This window comes from Harpia harpyja, chromosome 13, assembly GCF_026419915.1.
Source record: "Harpia harpyja isolate bHarHar1 chromosome 13, bHarHar1 primary haplotype, whole genome shotgun sequence".
NCBI lineage: Eukaryota > Metazoa > Chordata > Aves > Accipitriformes > Accipitridae > Harpia > Harpia harpyja.
Window position 1 is genome coordinate 13,764,079 of NC_068952.1, and position 24,707 is coordinate 13,788,785.

General features: G+C 39.5%; 1 protein-coding gene across 1 annotated transcript in view; it reads right to left on the reverse strand.

The window, feature by feature from the left end:
• Window positions 1-1,542: 1,542 nt before the first annotated feature.
• Window positions 1,543-24,707, reverse strand: part of LOC128150239 (uncharacterized) — a 45,709-nt gene continuing 22,544 nt past the window's right edge. The window contains exon 3 of the transcript XR_008237993.1: window positions 1,543-1,621. The gene's annotated coding sequence lies outside the window, so the exon portion shown is untranslated. The remainder of the gene's footprint in view (window positions 1,622-24,707) is intronic.

Sequence of the window (24,707 nt, forward strand, 5' to 3'; positions counted from 1 at the left end):
ATTCATACACACCACGTACCATCACCATGACCGTCTCAAGAGAAAGTGACCACGGGGATATTTTTGTGAGGGACTAGATCATTTTCTGCATGAGTCTCTGGAAACACCTACAAGATCCTCAAGAGATTTTAGTAGAACAAGAACAGTGGGCTGACTGGGGACACAATTACTTAGCTGGTCAAATCAGGCCAGTTTAGACCTGCACAAAATTCTAGGGACAACTGACATTTTTACCAAAAGAATTGAAGTCTTGAAACCCTTGAAGGCTATTGCAGAGAAATAGATGTTCTTAGGCATTCAGTACCTCAGGATGATAAATTATCCACTGTATTTACCTGATTTCATTGGGGTTTTTTCATTGTATCATTTACTTCTTTTAGCACCTACTTTAGGAAATGAATCATGCCCTGAAAAAACTTTGTTTCTTCCCACTGACTGAAGACAATCTGGCTTGGATGTAGTTTTCCACAATGCAGGCATCAGTATGTTCTGATTAATCCCTTCCCAGACACATACAGAACTGAATTTGGTTTACTGCTAGATAGCAGCTGAACAGGCCCTTTTGAATGATAGTTTTGGAGTTAGACCCTCTGGTTCTAAAAAAATGATGCTTTTACCACTTAAGGCTTTTCCTGGACGCTGCCTTTGCTGACCTTGTTGGTGAACACCGTGATACATGAATAAAATGGCATATAAACTCTAACTGTGAAAGTATACATTTCATGTAGAATTATTATATGCTCTGTTTGATAGAAATTGTGGAGCAATCGGATGTTTCACCTTCTGTCAAGGAATAATAATTTTCAGGCTTTCCATTCTTATTGTGACCTAAAAAATTTTGCTTCATTTGAAGTTCATACACTGAGCAGATAGACACAAAGTTTGGAGTGGGAATGACTGTTTTAAGATGATGCTGTGTTGGAATGGAAAACACTATGCTACTTTAGTAGTTAAGCGTCTGAGCCTGCTTCCACATGAATTAGACATTTTCAGAGGCCTTGGCAAAGCCCAGCTAAACACAATGCTCATTCAGTTAATAAAAAGCACTGCACTTTCCCTCCTGACAAATCTGACTCCTGAGTGCTTATTAATACACAGCGTTGCAACAGCTTACCTTTTAGCTTCCTAATGCAAGCCAAAAATTCAGAATATCAATTTATTAAATTTTCTTCATTAAAAACCCACATTCAAAATGAAATAAGTCTCAAGACCCACACTTTTCAAGACAATTGATGTATGGATTTGCCAGACCTATCACTTTAGCACAGAGCCCATTTTTGTCCTTTTAATGTCACAAGTATGTGAAACCCACAGCCATAAAATAAAACTCAAATAGGTTGAACAGTCAAGTTTGGCTAGATATTTTTCCCCCATAGAAAAAGTATTCAGTAGATTGCACAAAAGTTCCACTGAGATCTGAACTGCTACAGTATCAATGGGCTGGTGAATTTCAAGGAAACACACAATTCTTTATTTTAATCATCTTTTCCTGTGCACTGCTTACCTTTATACACATATTTGATTTGGAAGCACTCATAGTTTTCATACCTTCATTAATCATTTGGAATGAACACTGGGGAGCTTTCGGGAAATTTAGGGGGATGACATCATCACCAGGATCCTGAAAACAATAATTAAAAATGACAGGTGAGCACAGCTGGGAAATAAAGCTAAATTGATAACATATTTTGTCTGAATAATTACAACTTTTTAACCCACAAATCAATATGAAATTGTTAAAATACTGCTGTGCAGTTGCTCTTCTATGAGTACAACTTCAGTGTGAAAAAAAGTGGAAGATACAAATACAATAGACAAAATGTTAGTAAGAAGAGATGTAGCCTGAAAATGTTAGTTCAGCACCTTCCTGCTATGGGTCATCCTGGGGAAATCACTGCTATCTGTCTGGTTAATTTATGACATGATCCAATGCTGTATGTGCATTTCTTGTTCTTCCCCACAGGACCAAAAGACGCTGCATGCCTTCTCCCTGTCCTCATCATTAGTTGCACTGAATCTTATAGTCAGAGCATTCAGAAGGAATGAGAAAAAATTATAAAGGAAAATGGAAAAACATTTACTACTAGAATGTGTCTTGAACACGTACATGCAATAAATCACAGGTCACTGAACTGGCCTGTAAGCAAACAGTTGTTTAGCAAAATACGTAGTTTATGCTTCTCTTATCAGGAATTACTTCATGAGCATTTCTAGAATTCTTAACTGAGCACAGAACAGTTGATCCATCCTGCACAGAAATATAGCTGAAAAATGTCCAAGGTTTTATTACTTTTCCAGAAGAATAATATGTCCTGGTTTTTCCAGCTGCAGATTGGGCAAGTTCCATTTAGTGAATGTTTTTAAATCTCCCAAGTATTAATGTTAGAAGTAACACAAGATTCATTAGCTGAGCATAAAGTAGTTTTTGGAGGTGCGCTTGATGGAACACGAGCTCATCCATGATGCTCAGAGGACATGGCAGATTACTATTCATACAAAAGGGCAACTATTTGCTAACATATACATCAGGAAACTTTGGAGCCAGCCATTGAGATTCAGGACAAAACTGTGTCTGACTGAACACTAAAGTTTTAGCATTTTGACATTGCTCTCAATTTTCTTGGGTTTTCATCCAGAAAGCAATGATTTAAAGACTAAAGGCTCTGTTTAGCAAAAATGTTCCACTGCTTTTGCAATGCTTAAGCCAAGAATGTCATGAAACAGCTTTTTGGCACCCAGATGAGCTATTAAGCAGCAGCTCAGCTGGGACCCCAAACCAGGTGCCTCCTGCAGAGAGCACTCAGGAGGTACACTTTTCATGTTAACAGCTCTCCCCAACCTTGCTCTCCTCCTAGACTTCATTCAGAACTGTGACCTCTCCTTCTGCAAAAGCAGTTTTCAGAAGTCAGTCTTTTCAAAGACAAATGGTCTTCCTCCTGAGCTCCATATTGTCAGTTATGTGACCATACTGACTTCCCACCCAAGACAGGTAGGAACTCCCTTCCCGCTACTGAGATTGCTCATGGCTCTTTACACATAGTAGGTAACTGCACATACTGAAATTAGCATGATTTCTGGATATGAGTTGAGTAGTGGTTAATCTGCAGCTCCTCCAGAGACCTGCCAGACCCCTGAGCTGAACTCTGGACGTTCTGAAAGTTTTCAGTGGGGCCCATTTAGTCTTTTCATCACTGGCCAAATTTCATGTGGTCATGAAGAGAGAGGCAAATCAAAAGGGTCCTTATGGAAGAAAGGAAGATAAGAAAAAAATAAAGGCTCAGTTTCACAGCCATGATTAAATAAAACAAACGCTTTTGCCATCTGATTAGACGTGACGGAATACTTCCAAAAATATTTGCTGAAAGTTATCTAAAGATTTCAGCTGAGGGGGAGTTTGGGGGAAGGGTGTTGGGAGGGTTAATGAACCTGCCTTGTTTGTGTATTTGACCTTTTTTCATTTTCTGGAAATATATTGCAGCAGCCAGAGTAGTAGGCTGTAAATCAGTATCACAGGATATTTGCAGAACATCAGATTCAGGACCACAAGTGCTCACATGTGGAACTATTCAGAGCAATCAGGCTCATCCAGAAACCAGGAGATTGTAGGTGTCTGTTCAAAGCAGCTTCAGCGCTGAACCTTTTGCTGTTTGCCTTACAGATAAAGCAGTAAGTAGTTTCGGTGTAGGAGATGCATTCAAAATAGGCTGGCAGGAACATTGTCTAACTAAAAGTGTTTTCTATCTTCAGTTCTCCTTAAGAGAATAATAGTCTCAGAGTGAGACACAAACAACAGTGAGGACCATCTTAATGCTCTTAGTATCAATAAACTATTATACTGGTAAAATGTTCTTGTATTTATTAAGTTTCAGCTGAGAAGCAGAATATTTGAGAAAAGTAATCAGCAGCCAAGGGGACAGGTGGCAGGGCTAATCTTTTGTCAAAAGGGCCATATTAGAATGGGAAGTAACTTAATACCGTGTCAGTGTCAATCAGTATTACTTTCGTGGAAGACTGTAAAAAGAGGACTCTTAGGCCTTTGCTAATTAATTCACATGGAGATATTGCTAACAGATGGTAAACACACGATTAGTCATGGCATCTTTGGTGTCCACTTTAACATAACTATCACAAAAAATAAAAGGATTGTACCATTAGCTGCAAGAATTGTACAGTTCTGAAATTACCTACAAGTAATATATTCCTACATTCACCATGATAGTTCTGCCCTACAGAAACTTAAGTACCATGTTCACATTCCTTCTGGTAACCGTAAATTGTTCTGAGCAGAACAAACTGACATATGTACAAATGTTTCTGCCCTTGGGAAAGCAAGGCTTAGCTCCATTTTTTATGTGAGATACATATCCTTTGCTTCAGTTCTCTGTTGTGAATGTCAATACTTTGTTTCTTCCATTCAGAAACATTATGAAGTGGGCAGAGCAACTAATATTACTGACCCAGTAATACAGCCCATCAGCCTGCGCTCCCTGTTCAGCTCTTCCTTGTTGAGGAAAGAGTACAGACATGGAGCTCCAAAGCATCAAAGGCTCATTTTATAAGTCTAACATTAAAGTTATGTGCTGTTGCAAGCTAGGCCAGCTCCTAAAAAGCATGTAAAATCAGAGTAAATGGAGCCCAGTCTGGCAGCTGCGAAAACTTTCACTGCTAGCACAGCCAAAGCAGATGCTTCAGCTCGGAGCGGCATTCAGCAAAGCAGCCGCCAAATTCTGGGTTGTCTGGATGGAGGGTCGTCCAGGCTGGCATTCAGTGCCAAGGCTGCTGTATGCCCCATCCCCTCTGCTGACATTCAGATGTGCTGTGTTTGGGTGTTATTTACATAAGATGGCAGAGCTGGAGAAGCATGTGGTGATAAAACCTGGCATGTTCCAGAAGGAAGACACTTAAAAGAAACAGCACGTAACTAGATTATAGCTCAAGTAATCCCAACCTTCAAGTGAGCCTATAAACTACATACCAAACCCTTGCACAGCTGAAAGCCACAAAACACATACCACATACCTCAGAGAGGATAAGAAGGGTTCACGGGTGGCACAATAGCAGTGGTTCTTCAGGAGTCCCTTGGCTCCAGCCCGGGAGGGTCTGGGCTCAGTCTGCAGCCGGGAGCCAGGATGACCCAGAGGTGTTGGTGCTGGCAGCCCCCGTGGCCTCTGTTTGCCAACAGTTGGCGTTCAGAGGCTCCAGCACATTTTGTCTGAGCAGCACCTTGTTGCTGGTCTCTTAACGTGGCCCCAGCACAGAAGTTCAAGTGTGAAAAACTATGCGTGTGTGCTTGGTGTTTAGCCAGCCCTAATACAGAGGGATACCTGACCACACTTTTTACTTTCTTCTCAGGTGAAGAATAAAAGAAAAAGCCAAAAGATGACAAGTTTTTATGCATTCAAGAAGAGAAAACATTTTCAAAGACAGTCACTGTGTTCCTTATGGCTGAGACAGAGCCCGAATCCAGTGGGAGTTTGCCTCTTGGCTTCAGTGGAGCAAGTTTGAGCCTGACGCATTGCTCATACAAAATGTTCCCAATGGGCCTGAGCAGGATGACTCTCCAGCTTGTAGGACAACCTGGGAGAGCAGGATGACTGGAATCACACACAGAAGTTAAAAGCAGTACAGAGTGCCTGAATGGGAACTCTGAATACAAGCTTTGTAAGTCAGAACCCTGCTAGGTCTCAGCTTTATCCAGATCAATTTTAAAACATAAATACATGCATATCATTAAATAAGTGACAGTCTATATGACTTTGTACACAGTAAGTTAAAGCAGTTTCATATGGTAACTAGTGAAACGTGAAATGACAAGTGGGTTGGTCTAAACTGAGTCTAATCTCCTGAGAAAAAAAGGCATATTTACTGTCCATAGATGGAATATTCTGTTGATACTAGGCTATATTAGGCTGTGTGATGTGCTTTGCTTTTTCCACTGCTTTAACTGTGTGTTTTATCATACATTTCCAGGTGGTTTCCTGTGCAAAGTTCAAAGGAGTCTGAGAATTGCTCAATGAAGTTGTTTTTCCTGGGTGAAAAGATGAAATGTTTGAAATGCCTTGCAAGGTTAGCTAATATACAAAACCATTCCCATTAAAAGATCAAAATCCAGTCTGCAGAAAATGACTTCCCTATTATAACAGTAGGAAATAAATGACGTATATGAGATAGATAGTGTGTGTTAGAGGAAACACTAGTAAAGAAGGTTTCTCAGGGACTGTCAATAAGGCATCCCTTTTGCTTTGGTAGGTTTGCTGTTGCTTTTTCATCAGATAAGAAAGAACAGCACAGAAGACAAAGGGTAAATATAACACAGTTGTTTTCTTCCCCTGTGCTCCCCTCCCTGCTCAAGTATTTCTACTGCTCAGGCTCTCCTACCTTGCCTACCCATGTTAACTCCAGGGAAGGTTTGGTGTTTTCAGAGTTGGCTAGGAGGAAAGAAATCACAGACCACCTCTGAGAAGGAGAAGAGAATCAATGTCCCTTTTGTGCATTCTGGTACTGCATTGCCTTTTCCCAGAGTATTTCCCAGGATCACCCATTCTGTACCCTTCCAACAAAAGCTCTGAGAGCCTTGACCAGAGACGCATCTCTGGATGCTCTGAAAGACCACAGTCATTCAGAAAAAGCATTTATCCCTTATACAGAGCTTTAAAAAAAATAGCAGGTTTTGCTCAGAATGAAGACAGATTTTTGTGCTTGTTTCTGGCTGCCTACCTATACACACAGGCTAGGTTAGCTTAACCTCAAAACACAGCATTTAAGTTGGGGATAGAATATTTGGCAGTTACATTTAAGATGTAATGAACAAATCAGTTTGTCATCAGTTTGTAATGGTACAAACATTTGGAGTATTGCAAGACAGCTTGAATAATACTGTGCTCTCCAAAGTAAAATGTTAGCATTTGGTTAGTGGCAACAGTGGGTAAAAATGAATTCTTGTTGCTGGAATGTTACATTTCTGTGAGGTTAACCACACTTTGGCCAGCGTCAAGCCAGAAATTAGCCTCTTGGCTGCTAAGACGGCAGCCTAAATGTGCAGATTTGATAAAGAAATCCTCCGTGGTTCCAGCTGTTTGGGCCAATTCAGAGAAGGGATAAGGGAGTTTAGCATTAATTTAGATTTGGTTAAACTAGGTCTAAAATTGCCCCCCCCCCCCATTATCAGTACCAAAATATGGTACATCTGCTCATTATAATTGTATACCTTAATCAGAACCCAAATTCCTCAAATGAATGCACACAACTCCAGTGAATGACAGCTGGAGTCAACTTTGAGTACAAGTGGTTAGCATCAGCTCTGGTCTTCAGGCAGATCTTGTCGAACCAACAGGAGCTAGAGTTCCCACATACCTCCCATTATAAGGACCAGTTTTTAAATATTTATGAATTTGCTAAATCTAAATCATTCAGGCAGAACAGCTTGTTGCTGCAAAATTTGTTTCCACTTACACAGTTCATTAAAGCAGCAGAGATTTGTGCATGAGTGTATATCTGAAAAATTCAGACCCTACTAATGACCCAGGCATGGTCACTGATTTTATGGTGAAGAAACATCTGTATTTTATCTGTTTCCTTTAAACATTTAAAGAATCTACAAGAACTTTTTTACCCTAGAACCAGTCAGTTCCAATCTGTGACAATACAAAAAGTATGCACATGCTTGACACTGTATTCTTGAAGTGGTCCCTGAGTCTTCAAAGGACTGGTTTTTTCTGATTGCTGAATTTAAAATTTCATTTAAAAGGGAAAACAGTTTTGCTTTCAGCAAGATGAATCATAATAATAGTTTTAACAGAAAGTTCTTTAACTTAAATCGGAAAAATAGCAGTTCATTTGTCATTGGCTTCCCAAAAAAGAAAGTTCTCACAAGCATCTTAATATTTAACCTAAAAATTACCTTTTATCTTTGATTTGTATCAACATATTTGAGGGATGAATTAGTTAAGGGAACACAGATGTGACCACTGTCCCATATACATTCTTATTATAATTAGGAAACAATACTGAGCCTTTGGATACAAAAGAGGAATCTGTGATCTGACTTATGTGATGAGTTAAAATAAGGCTTAGCAAGTCTTAAAAGTGCTATTATTGAAGAAGGAGTTTGCAAAGGTTGTCAGATTTGAACACACTGATGGTTTTTTTGGTCTGCCCTTGTTTTAGCAAAGGATATATTCGATAAGAGAACAAAAACTGTTTATTGATTATTAAAACCAGTCAGGATGCATGAGACTTTTTAGTATATCATTAAGCATGCCCTCCAAACATAAAAGTATATACTCAAGTTGTTAGTTGGGCTGTATCTCATGGAAAGAATGAAGGAAGGAATTAAGAAAGGAAGGAAGGAAGGAAAAGAGAGAAACAGAGTGAGACAGGAGGAAAGAAAGAAAGAAAGAAAGAAAGAAGCAAAGAAAGAAAGAAGGAAAAAGACCTCTACACTGTCTCATAAAGACAATTGCAAGGAAATCGCTACAAACATCACGAGTGTGGAAAGTAATTGGAGAAGAGCATTTGTATTTACTTTTTATACTTAGAAAAGAAAATTCTACAGTATTCTTTTTGTTAGATTTTATGAATGATTTGAGATGGTCATGGAGATAAAAAATGGAAAATGAACTATAAGTGTTATTTGAAAAATAAACAGCTTATCGGTTAACAAGGCAATTAAGTGTCCAGTCTGCACCAGTGTTTTGTGAAATCAAAATTCCTTTTGATTTCATGGGAGTCAATGGGATGGAGGAAAGTAAGTTACTGATTATGAAGTCCTTCAAAAATTCAGGAAAGATCTTGCTCCAAGTTAATTGGAGCTTTGCCATTGATACACAGCAAACAGGCAATATTCTACCTGTTCTGTTCAGAGAGCTTAATACATGGTAATAAAAGAATAACCTCCATATACAGACACTAGCTACTTACCATAAGAGGACACAATATAAATTACCTGCAGCATAGAGACTGATTTGAAAATGTGAATCTGTGTCAGTATTAAGAAAAGTAAACACTAACAAACTCTGTCTAAGAGATGCTGTTTTTCAGTAGTTTGGGCTTAATTTCTTTGAGCAAGGAAATTGTCTCTGAAAAAAATGTTTCTGTTTTGTTTTCAGCTGGGCTAGGTCAGATATGTCTCACAGAGAATCTGCAGCAACAGTTGCACTGGTGCAACCAAGGGTGGGGACACTGCTTCCCCATGCAAAGGTACAGCTGGCAGTCAAGGGTGGAACAAGGGTGAAGAAGGAATATTTTAAGCCAGTATCATCACTGAATACTTGTTATTGTAACACCAGGTCCTAGATATTCTGTACTGTGCTAAGAGTTTGATATTAAACATCTAATAGGAGGTACATATTTTGAAACAGGATTTTCCCAGTTTAAAACATAGGTAAAAAAATTGTTCCTACTTCTTATGACAAACTTGCAACATAAAGCCATCCCCAGTTAATCTCAGATCTATTATAATCACACAGGTGTAAATAGAACTAGACTGTAAAAATCTCAGTTAAAAATGTTTAGATTCTCATTTAAAAAAACACTTAATGGAAGAAAAATTTAAAAAACATCCATTTCTTGTTGGTATGAAATGGAGTCATCCTTCCACTCATAGTTAGGCATTCACTCTCTCCAAGTGTCTTCCTAGACACTGGTATCATTTGTGCAGCATATAAATACCCAGTGTGGGAGCATTCTTCCCAGTTTTAACCGTATGTTAGTCAAGCTCTGAGAAAAATGAAGAATTATTAATTCCACTATGAGGTGCTTATTGTCACAGGATCTGGATATTTTATGAGCATGGCTGAATTTATCTTCCAGCATCTACCAATGTAAGGCATAATGGTGTTCCTGTTTTAAAAATGGGAATAACCAAGAGTGGCTAAGTACCTAATAGGACATGACTTGGACCTAATTTTTTTGAGTACTTAACATTTTATAGCATGTTATAGTTTCACAGCACAGCTTCTATTGACTCAGCTGCCTTTCTGAGAGCTCAGCACTTCTAAAAGTCAGACCTCAGGTATCTTGAACCAGTTGCTCAAATCTGAGGAAAACACAGTCAGTGACCACCTGTGAAAGTGCTGGTGCCTAATTTGCCCACCATTGCCAACAGCTCACTAACAGGGCAAGGGACCAAATTCAAGTCACCAGAGTGGTAATGTTCTCTCTAAAGCACAAGATTTTCCATCTTCTTTCTAAATATCTGCCTTACCTTTGGCTTTATCAAGTCATGGGCAGGAGTATTTTGTCATAGATGACTTGCAAACACTGATGGTCACTTTTGCTTAATACTACAAATTCAGTGTAGCTTTTCTATGTGGTATTAGACAGACACAACACATTCTGCAAGACGCTGAGAGCTTTTTGCAAGATACAAGGCATGTTCACTTACTACCGAGCCTGGCTTGTTGACTACGGCCTCAGTTGTGCTGACTGCAGCTTTGCAATTTTAAATGAAAATCCCATCTCTGCATTTTACTTGCACCAAGATTAAAGGAAGACATATGGAAAGCACAAGGCAAAAATAAAAATAAGTAGAATTGTCTGACATTTGCTCTGTAACACACCATTTATATTTTAATATCATGGGAAGTCAGCCTTTGTTAAAATACTCTACAAAATACTGGCATGAAGCTGCAAAACAGAGGTAAAAGACAAATTCTGAAAATAGAGGTGACACACGAGTATCCTACACCTAAGCCCAAGGAAACCAGACAAAAAAAGTGCTATAAATTCAAATGCTACATTAGAAATATTTGTATGTCTTTCTTTTGGGAAAAAGAAACAAACATACACGTGCAAACAGATATTAGGAGAGAGTTTGCAAGTTTGTGTTGTTACTTTCTTCTTTTTAGAAGCTTTTGTTTTATTTTTTAGTATTGTATGAATAAAATAGCATTACTTCTGTCATCCTTATCATCTGGACTTCAACTTATTACCTCACAGAGCCATCACACTTACATTGTCATACAATGTTTTTCAGAATTGTTTTTCATTTATTAGAACTGACAATTCCTGCATATAACCTTATTCAAATAAACTTGATACCCACTTTAAAGCCACTCTGACTAAAGCCTGTATTTTCCCCACTGGTGTAAAATCTCTGATCTTAGAAATACACATGCACACAAAGCTGTCCTGAGACTTCAAGTCTCTACCACCAGTAAAAACGGATCTGCCCAGGGCAAGAAGCAAGAGTCTTCTGTTGTTGTGATTGTTTCAGTGCCTGTTTGTATCCCTCCAGAATTCGACATATCCATGGCCAATATTGATTCTACCAATTCCCAGCTCGAAAAGCGCTTTGTCCCCACCAAAGAGCTATTGACTTAATCCGTTGCCTGAAAAAATGCAGATACTGCAAGATCAGAGCACAGGCTGCTCGTGGAGCTGGCTGCAAATCAACCTGCTCCCACAGTGGGGAAGAGCGGGAGCACTGCTTTCGGTGACAGCCCACAGTTAGACAGGCTTAGCCAATTGTGAAACCACAGAGTAAGTCTCCCTTTCTTCACTCCTAGCTAGACCAGCCCAAAGCACAACCCCCCAAACCTTTACTAACGATATATTATGGCTGGGAACTGAAGCACGCACGGAAGTGTGTGTGTACACAGACACCAGCATGTTCTCAGCTAGAAACTTCACACAAGCCACTGAGGAAAAGTGTAGCTGCCTTCTCGTAGCTATTCCTGCCACAGGAAAAGTTCCTTCTTTTCATTCAGAATGAATCGTCCTATGTAAGTTAACTTATAATAAAAAAATGCAGAAAATACTTTTAAAAGTTGAAAAAGTTTAAAATGTTAAACCTAAAAATGCTGTGAGTGTAGAAGTAAAACATTTCAGCATTTCTCATTGTTTTTGCAAACATGCAGCTCAGCATTTTGGGGGTTTTTTAGATTGAGTTGCATGTGGAACAGGACCCATTTTTTTAAACCTCAAAAATTACTGCAAGATGAGAGAAAGGGAAGAAGAAATGGTTTTCTCCCCAGCTCTAGTCAGCCCCTTTCCTGACTGCGCTCTCTCTTCTCTGCCCAGATTTGTGCAGTCAACATGGGAGCAAAGCCACACAGAGGTTGGCGCTCGCAGCAGGATTTACCAAATCATTGCTCTGGCATGCACGGTTACCTGCTGTCCCCTCGCACATGCTCCCCCTCTGGTGGAAGTCCAACTCTCTTATGGTCTGCTGCGATCTCTTGTCATGGAAGGAAAGATCCTTCCTATATAAGCTTTGACGTGAAGAATTTATATCACTTTATAACTGTCACTTCCTTCAGTCTCATTACAGCCCTGGAAATTGTATACAACTATGACCATTTCTCAGAAAGGAAAATTAAGTTATTTAGTTTTGGCATGCCAAAAGTTATAGCAATAACCAGTGATGAAACCCCAAATTCCCTGCTCCAAAACATGAACTCATGCCCTACTCATGCTGCTTCTCTGCTTTAGCCAGTTCTTTTCTACCTTCTTTAAGATATAAATTATGGCAAGTATTATATAATCCACTGTCCACTTGCATGTATGTCTCCCTTTCTATTATTGATACTTGTAAATAATTTTATTTACACTACTATGGCATTTCCAGTTAATCTAGAGTTTTATATCTATCTAAATCTACTAAATCTATGCTGAAGTTCTCCCATATCTGTGACAGCACTGCTCAAATAATGCTAAAAATGCACTACAACGGAAGAGCTATTAAATATTCTGCATTCTCTTCTGAGTCAGTGTTTCAGCTGTCTGGCTGAGTACTGGTAATGAGAAGACAACAAATCTAAGAAGAATTGAAGTTACAAACACCACCTTAAGACAGATTGCATGTCAGTATGAAACACTTGCACTCTCATCAAGAAGAAAATCTTTGGATATTTATAATATTGAACATATTATGGTACATGGAGAGACAACAATCATAGGTGTTATATATGTGATCTAACTGATACAAATACATTTGTTATTTACAAAGCAGTAAAATAAATCAGACTCTTCCCTGAGGTGATACATTATTCAAGAGGTAAATTTATGAAGCCATTTATGTAACCATGTAATTGCTTTATAAGAAACGTGAGGGCTTCTACTCTGCTGAAAGTTTTGCATGCAGCCTTTTCATTTTCAAATATTTGGTTCCTCTTCATATAAAATCAGATCCTTTCTATCAGCAATAGCAGAAGAAGACCACCACAGGCCAGAGTGTTGGCAAGAACCTGTCTCTGAAAATTGTGAGATGCTGCCTACCTCTACTGGTGACAGTTCTCCCTGCTACAGAGGATGCCCAGTACCTTCTAAGTCAGCTCTCTCTCATAGGGTGTCCCATGTCTTATTCTCACCTATTCTTTCCAAATTCTTAATCTAATCTGGATTCTGTGAATAAAATACTTATTCTGCAGTGCCTTAGATGATGTGTGGGTAATACTTTTGTGAACAACTGAGCAGTCTAAACTAAAATCTTTTGAACTATAAAATCAGAAAAAAATATGTTAAGACTGCTTGTAAGTATAATTTGAAATACCTGAAGTAACACTATGGATCTTCTGTGCACATAGCTGAGAGGAAAAGGGAGTTTTCTCTTCAGACATAAAAGAGAGACAGAGGTATTTACTTACAACATTACACGGCCTTGTCTGTGCCCAATTTGTTAGCCTTATACCACAGGGCACTTGACAGCGTAATGATATAAAATTATATAAAATGTAAAGGAAAGCAAACACCTATTTTGAAGAAATACCCACTTAGCACTCAGTTCAAGTGCCTGCATCTCCGAGCTTAGCAATAACAAATTATTTCAGAACAAAGTATACATTCTGCTGGAAGGGTGGAAGGGCCATGATATATATTTCTATCACATTACATGCCTACCATCATGAATCTTAATCTTCACATTAAAGTCACAAGGGCTACTATTGTTCATATTCTTGCCATTTTCATCCCCCATCTGAATACACTCTTCCATTTGAAAAAATAATAAAAAAAGGCCTTGACATATGCCTGGATACAGTGAATTTAAAAGAAAGAAGTTTGGTTGCTATTCCTTCCAGTTGTGAAACAGGAATTGCTTTTGTATGAGGCTGGGTCTAACAGAGTGAGACTAAACATTTATAAAATCAAGTAGGGATTGAAATATAGCATTGTGGTTACTAACATTTTGCAGCAGCATATCAGGTTTCACATTTCATCAGCTGAATAGAGTCTGTGTGCTGGGCTATTGTGGTTCAGTAGCTGACAGCAGTCAAGTAAGTGCTGCTCTCTTCCTGGCTTAATCATTTCTATTACACTCAGTGTCAAAACAATAATGTCAGTGAAATGGGCTTGCTGACGTTATAGATTAGAATTGAGTGATTCCGAATGTCCTGTGACTGAATTGCATTTTATTTCTAGAAAATTACTTATTACAATTGCAAATTAAAGAGCTTAGATCTCAACAGGCTGTATCAACAAATAAGGAGCTATGGACTCCAAGCTGCCGGGGAGATGATCCGTCATGAAAGTCAGGAGTTTTTAATGTATACTAACAAGAGAACAACTGCCAAAATATTCGTCCATGTGTTTGGAGAGAATCTGAAGAACAATCATTTCTGCTAGGAGGGAATGCTCAATTCAGCTGCACAAGAGGTGAGAATCCCTGGGATAATCTCAGAGATTTAAAGCATGTTCCAGAAAAAGAAAAAAAAAAAATTTCCTTGATTTACTTTCTTCCATCTGCCAACCACCACAATTTATGAAGATACATCTTCTGACATTCACTTGAGGAACACATTCACAGTTTAGAAAGCAGCCATGGTAGCAGGCTGCAGAATTTCTGAGTGACTGACAGCTAGCAAATGACAAGAAGTAGCATTTAATGACTGCAGTCATCAGGATGCTTACTGAGAAAAAGCAGGGCATTTCTGTCATCTGCCCTTTAGACAGCATGGAGAGAAACTGTGTCCCATAGTACTCTTCTACTCTAGTCTTATGATAACCAAGTTTAAAATACATTTTCCAGAATATGAAAAGCTTTGAAATACAAGAGAGAGATTTTGTCTTTGTGTTTTCCTAGAAAATCAGCAAATCCGAAATTACTCTGGAATTTGTAAAATAATCTGAGGTTGCTCACAAACAATGAGTAAGACCAAGCTTAGTAAAACTGCAGCAGTCAGTTGCCTTTTAGGGAGAATAATCCAACCCAAATTTTTTGTCGTGTTTTAAAGAAAAAGGGCTGCTGCCAAAAAATGGCATTTTTTTATTTTAAAACAAGAAGAGAACTAGAAGGCCTACCTCAGGCACTCATCTCTGAAGAACTGTTCATTCCTTTTAGGAAAGAAAATCTGCAACAGCAGATCTGTAAATCAGAGAAAGGCAGTGTTGATATGATTGCTGGAAGAATCATTTACTCTTTGATCACAGGCTAAACTGTGTGTCCATGAAGGAATAAGATTGCATTTCATGTTCTCACATGGCTTCTTCAAGCTTTGAATCCAGGTGGACAGAGATAAGGGTAAGATGAAGATTTTCTATTCCTTCCTCTCTGGGAGAAGATGTGAGTACGTGCTAGGGAATAAATGAAGTCTTAGCATCTTTTGTTTTTTTTTTCTTGTGGTAGTTCAAGTGTTTTCTTCTTTTATATCTTCTCCTTCTCTTCTGTATCTTTTCCTTCTCTTCTGTCTTCCTCCACCCCCACCCTGGCTATTCTTTCCTAACCAATCATTCCTTTACAGTTTAAATATAATTTTCTTGTTCCCTCTTTTCTAAAGCTGAACAAAAATATAAATATGTGCAAATGTATACAAACACAGATAGAGATAACATTACTTATTTGAGATTTTTCGATGAGAGCAATGGGTCACTTTTGTTCCTCTCAATACCTTGTAACCTCCCCAAAATATCCTTTGTGAACATATGCAGCTTCTCAGATGACTAAAGAAGGAATTTTCCAGTTATACCAATTCTCTCGTTCTTCATTGCTTTTTTTCCTTTTCCTTTAGTAACAATTCGTTAACTGTGCACTCATAATTAGAAGATGAATTCCCAGTGGCTGGTATTCTACCAGCTAAGGTGAGGCAAATATTAGACGGGTTTGTGTGTTTGTTTTTACATATATTCTTCTGAATGAAAAAGTACATTAATCTTGTCTGAGCAGTAGGAGTTGAAATTTATTCACAGCCTGCAGTTTGTATGAATTCAGAATACATTTGCAAGAGCTGCCATACAAAAAGAAAATGTAATCATATTATTCAAACATGGGAGTGTTTACTTCCAGAAACCAAAGTAATAGGCCATCACTTCCGAGGCTCTCTGAAAGTCTATTTAATCAATCACCAGAAATAATACCACCAAACATAATGAACAACAGATTCTCAAAACAAAAACTAAAGAGACATTTACAAGTAAGTAAAATAAGTAGGAAACATTTGACCTTAATACAGTTTGTAAATTACTAAAAATATCTACTAGATACTAATATGCCAGTGCCTTGTGAGTAATGTGGAAACAGAGAAGACATTATGTTTTTGTAATAAATCATTGTTGTCAATATCGTGACAAGGTAACATTTATGAAGAGCAATGAAAGGGAGCTGGGGAACAGAGCAAGACTCCATGAATTTATATAATTCATCATATTATAAAATCAGTATTAAAAGCAAGTTATCTGTGCTGCATGATGGAACTTAGATAAGTTTTCAGTTAATTCTCAGTATTATTATTTTGAACTGCAGTTCAAAAGGCATGAGTCAGCAAAAACATGAGGTTGCTTTTAAAAATTATCATGTTTTTAGATTGTCTTCATTGACTTGATAGGTTTTGAGCAAATAGGGCAGGGGGATGTATCTTCAATATTTTCTCTGCAATCAGTCACTAAGTCTAGGTACACTTTTTAAAAAAACGGAGCTTAGGTTAATCCACAAACCCAAGATAAGATTTTTTTTTCCTTTTTTTTGGTGAAATTCCTAATGTAACTGGGAGAACAAGAAATTCTAGTTTTCTCCTGAAGAAGTAAAAGCCAGCTTCAGTTCCATGTATGTAAGGAAATATGTTAGTAACAGAAGATGCTGACACATTTACCAACTGTGTTTTGATATAATTTTTGCAAAAGCTTCATTACTTTTTCTCAATGAATGATTACTGAGAAGCCACAGCTTTACCCAGTTATGTGTCTGGCAACCTCCTTTGTGTAACTGAATGAGAAAGTGTGTCCTCATTTCATATTTAGCAGAAAGCCAGTCATGCATGTAATACAGGTATAGATTTTAGCAAGGAATAAAGGGTGCCAGGAATATAAATATTTGTTACGTATAATCACAGAACATCTGTTGCTCTCTCCCCATGGGTGGTCCAGCTCCAAAATATCCCCAGCTTTTGCACCCCTTGCTATGCAGCCCAGATAAGTAACGCCATATAGTATCTTCATTAGTGCTGCTGCCGTTTTCCATAGGCTAATACTGCTTTTCTGGGTGAACCTACTGTACAGGTCCAATAACAAAAAAAGTCATCTTAAGGCAAAAAGAGATATTGCAAGAGTACATGTGGATAAAAATACACAACTTATCCCCCTGATTAATTTATTTTTACAGTTACAAGTATGCCCTCTGGGGTTTTTTTCTGTCACTATGTTACAAATCCAACAGGTGTTAATAGTCAGATTTATTCTTCAGTAAAAAGTTAGTTAGAACTCTGATAACATTAGCGAGCCACAGGTTCAATGATGTAAGGGGAATTAGTACTACACAGCCGGCTTAAGAATCCTTAAGATTTAAAGTGATGACTCAAAATGCACATATCACTCACCTAAAAGCTGAGGGCTCTCTCCCTCGAGGAGTTACCTTGGGCAGTGCCCCGACTCAAGGGGGAGTCCCCGACTGCAGACCTGCTGCTCCGAGGAGGACTGATTGCAGCATGTCCTCCGGTGGGACCCTGTCTATACCCTTGTCGAATCTGACCTGTAGTCGTTCAATCCCTATTGGCCAAGAAGGTCACCTCAGTGTACCTGGCACATCTCAATTGGTCTGTTCAACTTTCAACCTGCGGCCTCCAGGGTTTGGGGTTTTTTTCTCTTCTCCCTGCCTGGAGAAGTTTCGTTTCCTGCTGGGGGGAGTGTACTGCCACACACTATTCTCCCAGTGCTTTGTCAATAAAGCAATTCTTTTCTTCCTACTCTTATCTGTAGTGGGTGGTTTCTTGGGTCACAGAGTTAAATTGTTTGACTCCACAAGAGTAAGTGCAATATCATCTTTCAAATGGTTAGTTACAGCATTTTAGCATTAACTCTGCATTTCCTCTGCCTCTTCCTTTCTCTTCCCCTTATCTCCCCCTGCCCCTCTCTTCCACATTTGCAGGGTGGAAGGGGACTCTTCTCACACAGCAGAGCACTAAAGCCTTCTCCAGATGCTTCAGTCACATCATTCCCTGTGGGTATCTCTCCAGAAATGCAATGGAAGGACATTTCTTTGTAAGAAATGTTCTCAGTATTAAGCCTTTATTAATGATGTGAGGTGGTTCCATTCAAGTGTCTATGGCAAACGCAATACTAAGAATGATAACAGAACCTGAACTAATAAGCTACAAAAAATCCCTTGTTTGTGGACTACAGACTGGGACACTATTCTGTTATGGGGATGGGCAATGAGAGAGGCTTCTTGGATCTCTCAAAAGTTAAAGTGCCTCATTGCAGATGTGCAGAGTGACTGACTATACATTTATTTTCAGCAAAGATCTACCAAACCCTCAAGCATTCCTCGAACATGTCTTTGCCCCTGTGGTCACTTTTGCCTTCTTCCTACCCTCAAAGGTCAGTAAGTCCCTTCTGCCTGTCCGCCTTCATCTCCATCACTTTTCACCCAAAGAACAGACACAATAAAACCAATAGGCACCTCAGGTAACTTTTTGCAATAAAGCGGGTTATCTTCCAGCGTCACTTCAGACAGAGACAAGTAGGGAGGCTGAAAACACATTAAGGCGCTTGGTTTTCCCAGATTTTGGCATACCCAGAAGAAATGTAAAGGGCAGCTTTGATTTCCTCTGCCCCCTGCCCTGGGACAGCTCATTTCATTTCCATGGGGTGGGAGGTATGGCTTGGGTGGGAGGCAACATCCTACCCACTCCTCGGCCAGCCCACGGCCATCACGCTCACCACCCACCCATCCCCTCCCCCCCTCAACACTCTGCTCAGGGCTGCTTGCCGAAATGGCCAGCCAGCCCTACATGGCACAGAGGTCAACACCATGTCCCCGTGGCTGCCTGGTGCCTCACTGGGCCATGGCTTGGCTCACAAAGTACTGCTGAACAGTCACGCAACTGTTGACCTTAGGAAGTGTTTTTGTGCCAGGACCCTTGCCTCGGGACTGTTGCCTTGGGACTGTCACATTGAGACTGTCACCTTGGGACTGTCACCTTGGGACCAAGAACATCTCCAAGGCCACCAGATTTCAAAACAAGCTGCAAAAATACATTCAGGAAAAAAAATGCCTTTTAAAGAGAAGGTTTTTTACACTACAGTAAAGCTCCTACTCTCCCATAAGGCACAGATCCACATACTAATCAACAGTCAGGTTTTAAATGAGAATCCTAGGAAATCTATAAATTTTCCAGTCATTTCTGTGAAAAAAGAAACCAGACTTCGTTTTCTAATAAAGTATTATGCCTGAGTTAATATTTTAAAAATTAGAATAAAAAGAGCAATGTTCTTTCTGGAAAGCCCTAATTAAGTCCAGGTATGTGGTCTAGGAAATACAGAGCTGTGTAACCTGATAGAAATTATCATTTTCAATTGTCAGGACACTTCTGCTTCTTTTTACCCCAGTTTCAAGTACATCTGGTTTCCACCTGCCCTATATAAAATTGGTTCCTCCCTTTTTCAAATGTGAGCATCATGGTCTCTGGTTTTGTCCGTGACTCTCCAGTGGCATTTAACTCAAAAAAGTCAGCTCCACCTGGAATACGGATGCAGCAAGATGGGAAGGAGATGGGCGTTACAGGAAATTTATTCTAGTCATGAAGGAACATCACAAACTTCAAAAGGGGCAGTTTAGTTGGCACGTGAATACATCAAGCCTCTCTGATTCAAAACTTAAACTGCTTCAGTTTTAAGAACTGGATTTATATTTTGATTAATGCCCTCCAAAAGTCTGGTTTAGTTGGTGGCCTTAGACATTCACATCCTCTGCACAAGTTTTGCACTCTGTCCTGACAGTATACATCACACGTGACCTGAAATCTTCCAGGGACAAAGCATACCTTCTGTCTCCATGGCTATCCCCTAGAGGCTCTTCAATTTGCCACCAGCCGTGGCATTTATTGAAGATGATTGTGAGTTTTTGAGACCTGTTAAAAATATCAACTTCATTCTAATTAGCCCTTGTAAAGGTATAAAATTATACCAGTCTTACATTCAATATCCAGAACTGAGGCTGGAACATGAGAATTTCTCCTCAGATGTAAGGAAAAGATTATTTACCATGAGGATCATAGGACACTGGGACAGGAGCTCAGAGAGGATGTGAAGCCTCTGTCTTTATGGATACATGACACTCAGTTGGTGATAAATTCCTGAGCACCCTAAACTTTAGGTAGGAGGAGTGGATTACAGACTTCCAGAGGCCTCTTCCCACCTACACTATTCTGCGATCTGATTTCCAGTGTGGTTTTAGTTCTATTAAACAAAAATGTAACTACCAGGCAGACTGTGATGTGAAGATATAAAGGTCAAGAATTTTTGGTTGGTCCTTTGCTTCTACCTGTGGCAGAAAGGTCTCCCCACAGCAGTCTGCAAAAAACAGGTGGATAGGCACAGCATTTTCAAAAATCAAACTGTACATCCATCAATGTACTTCAGCATCCATCGTGTACTTCAGCATTGTAAGGCTCAAGAAACAAGACAGTCACCCATCAGATACCACATTCAGGACAACTATTTTGCCCTGTTCAAGAAAGGAAGTTTTATGTATCAGGTTCCTTCAGGGGAAAACAGGATGTATTAGTAATGCTAAAGGGGAAGCAGTCATCCTTTGAGTATCATCTGGTAACATGGAAGCCCCTGGAAAGAATCTTTTTCTGCGTGATACTGATACGATTGAGTTGATTAGGGAAATCAATGTTTTCCCAAGGCAGCTGTGCTGGTGTAACCACTGAAGTCAGCAAACTTCTACTGCTTTCAAAATATAGCTTATTCCCTTACTCCCTGAAGTACAAGATAGTCCTAGAATAATAGTCCATATCACAGATGTGTGTGATGCAGCCTTACAAATACAGTAAAGTGCTACTACATCTTTGTGCAGGTCGTTCTACAGGTGCTTTTGCAAATCTTGGCTATGATGATCACACATAGAGGATTTTTGTTAAAGGACATTTCCTCATTTTATTGTCACTGTTCAAAGCACTATCTGTGCATGCTAACCAGAGCCTGGCTTAAATAAAAAATGTTTTCAAGGCTGCCCATGCAGGCCCAACACCATGCAAACTGGAATGAGTTTAGTTTCACAAAACCTAATGTAGTTACGAAGACAGCAGCAGCTGCAGCTGGTGTGCAGCCCTGGCTGAGGAAGGGACTGATACCATGAGGACACCCTTCACCTGGCCAGGGGTGAGCATAGCCCCCGTCCCAGTCCTCATATTAGCCACATGATAGGGCTGGCAGAGGTGCCAAGAGCCAGCTGTTACTGACCTGTCCAAGGCCAGGTAGGACTCCTGAAAAAGAAAGAGAACCCAGGTCTTTCAATTTTTAATCCAGGACTTGGACATATCTTTCTATTTCCTCAGACTCCCCACTTGCTCTTTAGCCACTGTGCATGTTTACAGCAAATGAGACGGTTCTGCCATGGAGTGAATACCCTGTGATCCTGTAAGTAAAAACCATATTGCAAAGGTGATGCATAAAAGGGTACAGTTAATTTGCAGGCTGAACAAAGCCGATTTCCAGCATAGGAGTGATACTCCTGCCAAATTTCAAGTTTCCATTACCTTTTGCAGAGATGCTAGAGCCATTAAAAAAATCTTAAAATCTCTTACATCATAAAAATTTTTTATCACTTTTTCCTAAACTATAAGCTATTCAACCTTTTCTAACTTAAATACAGGGAGAAACTTACACTTAGCCTAGGAGCAAGCATACAGCTGTACAGGTAAAGCTTGAGGAAAAGTTTAAATGATTTAAAGTAATTGAATGATAGCAACACTTCTTTGCATATTAAGCAAATGACCCAGATAGAACCCTTCAGAGTGTTATAAATGTTGTTTTCAAAGACCCACATCATGGCATCAGCTGGTACCTCTATGTTAGTATTTTAGTTCCAGTCAGGGCTATTTCTGAAGAGAACAGTTGCCTCCAGTTACTGTGCTGTCGTTCACATCCTAGAGTAGTCTTGCCATGCATGAACTGGGTTTCTTGAGTTTCTTTTCTAAGATGTGCTGTAGGAGTGCACCTAATTTACTCCAGCCAAGGTTGGCCTTTTAGTCAATGGGAGCAGGCTGGAGTTAGTGTGAAATTAAGTACCTTGAAACACATATAGGTTGGATGTGAAGTTGTTGGTATCCATTGTTTTGCTCTACACATCTATGCACATTGGTCCTTACTGCTTGCTAACATAGAAATAGCAAATACTGCTAATAAGTAATAAATGCATGATTATTGCTAATAATGCTGCATACACATGATGGTTATTATTTAAAATGCTGTGTTTGGTATTATTTAAAAAAAATAAATTACAACTGCATAAGTTCCCATTGTAGCAGTGCTCAAAGTGGATGCACAGGAATGATGAGTTTTTCCACACGAATGAAGGAGTCAGGAAGATGTGTCTGGGTTGGTCATCCTTGGGCAACCTAGTGGGAGCAGTCAGATTCTGAAGTCATCACTTACAGAAACCAGTTTACTATCTAATTAGACTGTTTCAAAGCATATGAAATCTCTCAACAAGAGTAAGAACCACAAACTGACTCTGCATACTAGTAATTGAAAAGCAAGAGCAGATGGAAAGTATTGTCTAGAGACTTTGAACACAGCCTTTGGGATGCTCCTACCAGCATCCTCTGGCTGCAGTTCCACAACTGCTGATGCTGGATATTGGGCACTGTTCGATTGCAGCATGACAAATCTGACTCACATCAGAAATAGGCAAACAATCACATTTCTCTTGAAGTAACAAAAGTTGAAATTTATGCCAGCTTTATGCTTTTATTCGGGCTGCACAAGGACATGGAATATCTGATCTGTGTAGTTTGCTATTGCAAAGTTAACCTGTCAAAAGCTATTGAACAAATTTGAAACAGCAAAGTGAGGTTACATGGGATCAGCAATTTGCACTGTTTGGCTGTGGTATCTTTGTTCCAGTGCTAGAAGTAATGGATTTACTATACCATGACTGTCCAGAGAATTCAGACTATTCAGAAAAATGTGCCTTCTACTAAACCAGCAGAAACCTCTGATTCACATCTGTTGTAGCAAATAGTTACGTATTTTATGACATTATCACTTTTCCTTCTGCCACCCATGCTCCTCAGCTGTCTGGTCCATTTTCTGCCAAGTGCAGACACCGGTGGCAGGGACAGCAGAAGAGGAGGTACTGCACCTCAGCCTCTGCTGCCCCGAGGCTGCATCCCCCTGTGATGCTTGGTGTGGTGGCAAAGTCCACCGTGGGGCAGCTGAGGGGTGGCTGGGGGCAGCCAGGCGCACACGAGGAGAAATTGCTGACATATCACACTGCAGCAGCTGTGGGAGAACCATAGACAGACCACAGACAGACGACTGAAAACACCCCCCACTTGGTTGCCTCGCATGAAGGACTGTGATTTGGTGGCCAGTCTTCTTTATGAAGTACCTCGTGCTAGTCCCATGCAAATACCTACAACATGTCCCACAAGCATTCACTTAAATACAAAAGTAAATTATATTTGCTGTCACTAAACACTCGTTTACCACAAGTATTCCAGGTAACTAGATTACTGGCCAAAGTAATTTGGAGAATAATTTTTGAAAAACAAATATATTCTAGAAAACCACAGACTTTCTATGGATGATTGCCCCATGGACATGCAATGAAGATTGCCGAGTAAATCACTGCAAATTATTTGTCCACCCAGCTTTCTGCCATCTAGGAAGCAGGAGACAGGAGGGAGTATGGGATATTTTTGCTTTCTTTTTACATCAGATTTCAGGGTAGAGGAAGAGAAACTTGTTGACAAGATTTTATGTTTATTTAGTGAGAAGCAAATTGAAAGCACACTTAAAAAACCCAACAAAACCAGCAACAACAAAAATAAGGCAAAATCAATCCAGCAGTTGCAAAGAGAATATTTAGTCTGGAAAAATAAGTCATGATACACTCCAGGACTTTTTTGTTTCCACAACTTGTCTGTAGGTATACATGCAGTCACACACAGAGGAAAGACCTAACACTCTAAATAATGGGCCATCACCTAATATTCCATTCACATGTGTTCATAAGACAGGAGATTTGCTCAGAATTAGCTGAGTCCTGTAAAACAGGTTCACCTGGAAGGATGCTATTCCTCTACATGGTCTGGTCAAGAGCTGTCCCTGCGCAGGATGGCTGTGTGAGCATCTCTTCTGTCCTGAGATGGATGGGTGGTGTGTTTACACTCCATGATGTCTTTGTATTTGTCATCATGACTGTTCTAGTCAGTTAACAACTTCTATTATAAAAAGAACAGTTTTATTTCCATTATTATAGCAATCCCACAACAATAATTAATTGTAGGAGGAACTATATGTAAATGACACCATAGAAGCCATTCTAT